Source organism: Budorcas taxicolor, chromosome 6 (genome assembly GCF_023091745.1).
Source record: "Budorcas taxicolor isolate Tak-1 chromosome 6, Takin1.1, whole genome shotgun sequence".
NCBI classification, from domain to species: domain Eukaryota; kingdom Metazoa; phylum Chordata; class Mammalia; order Artiodactyla; family Bovidae; genus Budorcas; species Budorcas taxicolor.
The window spans coordinates 63,765,562-63,769,206 of NC_068915.1; positions in this window are offsets into that span (position 1 = coordinate 63,765,562).

The following is a 3,645-nucleotide window of genomic DNA, read 5'->3' on the forward strand; positions in this document are numbered from 1 at the left end:
GGCTTTTCTTTGAAAGATAGTAATGGGTGGATAAGAACTTAGATTCTGAAACCATATTGCGTGGTTTCACAGTTCTGTGCTACCACTGACTAGGCAAGGTGACCTTGACCAACTTACCCTTTATTTACTCTTTCGTAAAATCAGAATTATACTATTACTTCATAGGCTGTATTAAATACTACTATGTTTAAAATGTTCAGAAGGCTAAATGACATATAGTCAATGTTAAGTGATTCTTACTAGTTTTCAAGCATATTCTTTATACTAAAAGGCCTCATACTTAAAGATTTGATCTTGTTCCAATCCCACAATAAGGTTGTTAGATGGCTATATTTAGATGATATATATGAATCTGTTATTAAATAACAGTACTTAGACCTGTGATCTAGTTTTTCATAAAATTTTTACAAATGTTATTTGGAAACCAGATAGTTTACATATAAATTAAAATAAGGATATGAGCTGCCTTATTCTGAGAATTAAAATGCATTTATGTAAAGGGATAGATGTTTGATATTAATAGCATATTAATAGCAACTGCCATTAATGACAGTCTAATAATTATTGTCTAGATTTCATAACTGAGACTAATTGAGACTGAAGCTTTAAATAAATTTGTTAAGGTCACACAGTCAGTAAATGGCTGTCTTACTTCAAAGCATGTCTTAGTAAATAAACAAGAGGGCATATTATATTATAGTAAGATAATTTAGCCACTGATTTTTGTCCTTTACCTTGAATAAATTCAATGAGGATAAGACTGTCAGTGATAAAATTTATATAAGGTTGTTATGAGATAGTGGCAGATAGTGGCAGTTTACTTACAATTGTGAATAGAGGTTAAGTAACATGTGGCTTAGTCCCAGTTACATAACCAACCATCTTCTTCATTTCTTCTAGCTCTGGTAGATCAGATGGATTATGAGATCTAATGACAGTATTATTTTAATGTAATTTCTGAGATGTTCTGTCATACCATTATGGCCAGGGAAAAGTTAGAATTTGGTACCTGGCACATAGCATGTACTGTGTGTCTGCTGTTTAATGTTTGTGCCTTACTTGTATGTTTACTGTAAAAGACCTTGATGCTGGGAAAGACAGGATGAGATGGCTGCATGGCATCATCAACTCAATGGACATGAGTTTGAGCAAACTCTGGGAGATAATGAAGGACAGGGAAGCCTGGCGTGCTACAGTCCATGGAGTCGCAGAGTCGGACACAACTGAGCAACTGAACAACAAAAGTATTCGTACAGCTTGATACTTTCTTTTCCCTTTAACCTCTGACTTTTTAGGAAACAGTTTTACTTTCAGTAGTAGTACAAAAAGTATTTTTCAGATTTTTTTTTTTTAGCATACTCTTCTCTCCCCAGCCACTTTGATAAAACATGATTTAGAGTTGTGTATTCCCCCAGAGTAGCAGTCCCCAACCTTTTCAGCACCAGGGACAGGTTTCCTGGAAGATTTTTCCACTGCTGGGGGGTGACTTGGGGATGATTCAGGCACATTACATTTTTAATAAAATTTTATTTTTATTATTATTTTTTGGCTGTGTTGGGTCTTCGTTGCTGCATGGGCTTTTCTCTAGTTGCAGTGTGCAGGCTTCTCATTTCAGTGTCTTCTCTTGTTCTAGCACGCAGGCTCCAGGGGTTCGGTAGTTGTGGCTCCTGGGCTCTAGACTGTAGGCTCAGTAGTTGTGGCTCCTGGGCTCTAGACTGTAGGCTCAGTAGTTGTGGCACCTGGGCTCTGCAGCATGTTGATCTTCCTAGATCAGGGATTGTATGTCTCCTCTGCACTGGCAGGCAGACTCTACCACTGAGCCACCAGGGAAGCCCTCATTTATTGTGCACTCTCTATTATTACATCAGCTCTACCTCAGATCATCACGCATTAGATCTCAGAAGTTGAGGACACTGCCCCAGAAGACCTTAATTATATTACTAAGATTTCTCTGTACATTAAAATATCATAAACCGTTAGTATTATAATAGCCACCATTTATTGAGTTTAGTATGTTGACAGCCACTGTGCTGAGCTCTATAGACAATCCCTCATTCAATCTACACAACAATGGAGGTACAGGCACTATTACCCTATTTCATAGGGGAAGAAACTCAGACTTATGTATTCCCCAACAGCATCAAAACAGTGGTTTCTTCAGATCACAATGCTTAGCTACCATGCTTTATTGCCTCTTGTGGAAATATCTTCAACAGACTTTAATTACCAGGTATGGGACTGGGAGATACTACTGATTTCACCAATTACTCAAAAACCATTTATAATACTCAAGTCTATTAAAACTTCATTATCTAGAATTAAAGCAGCATCTTAAAACTTTATTATCTAGAATTAAAGCAGCATATTTTATCCTAACAGTCTTATTCATTTTTATTTTTTAATTTTCTATTTAAATATTTTTAAGACTATATTTCAATCACATAGGCGATTAAGCAGGTATATAAGCGATGCTTCTACTAGGTGGGCTTATAAAAAACAAAATATGCAGAGTGAAAAAAAGTATTTTTCACTCCCTAAGAAGCAGAATTTGTATAGGCAGAGGCATTCTCTTAAATCTAATTGCATGATGACAACAAATAAAAAGTATTAATAAATGCAATCTCATAGCTACTATTAAATGTTAGAATATTTCAGATGCATGTGTTCAATTTTACTTCTGGAAATAAAATTTAGATAACTTAATATTTGTTTATTACAAGCTTTATTTGCATTAAAGATAGAAAACAGTATACTTTTATTTGCAATTTAATGATGCAAATTGTTACGCAATCTAAAATAGTTTACAGTAATTCCTTTATATTTCATCATATCCTTTTATATAGTATATATATGTAAGGAATAAATTGTTTATTGTTTAAGAGGTTTAATAATTTTCCTTAAAAAAAATTTCCTTCAGTGTGTTTCTAGGTATAAAGCTCATAATTGCCAAAATACGTATATTAAGTGCATGAACCCAAGTCATTAAATAAAACTAAGGTCACATTTGTAAAAAGAGAAAAAAAAGTGCTAAAGAAGACGGTGCACAAAAAACATGCACTTAATACATACTTTACATAAACTGTAGTTTTAGGCACTGCCATCTCTTCAGATTTTCTGTACCAACAATATCTTACAGGACTTTTGATGTCCAGATGCTACTGCAGAAAGATGACCAAGGCAACCACGTGCAGAAAGCTTGTATGTAATGCAGAGAAAACAAAGATAGCATTCGGAAGTAAAGGCTTGCAATGATAGTTGTATGATACCTGAAAGGCTTGGAGTGTCGTCCTGTTATTAAAAAGTTAAAGTCTAATAATGCCACTGGAGTCATATGAATGATACTTGATGTACAGAAGTCACCTTTAAAATGATTTAAAAATTGTAAATAGGCAGACATTTCTGTGGTGTTACATTGACAGTGTGGCTTCTGTAACAAGTAGCTGATCGGTTGAGAGCCAGTGATTTCTCCTAAACCCCAGTATAAAATGGACACATTGTAAATATGGAATGTTTAATATAGATATTAGACTTCAAAAATGACAATATTCAAAAATCCCCCAAGTTTTAGTCATATTGCATAGCTGAAAATTCATATATGTATAAAAGTGTTCTGTTCATTCAAGCAGAATTTTGATCCAATCTCCT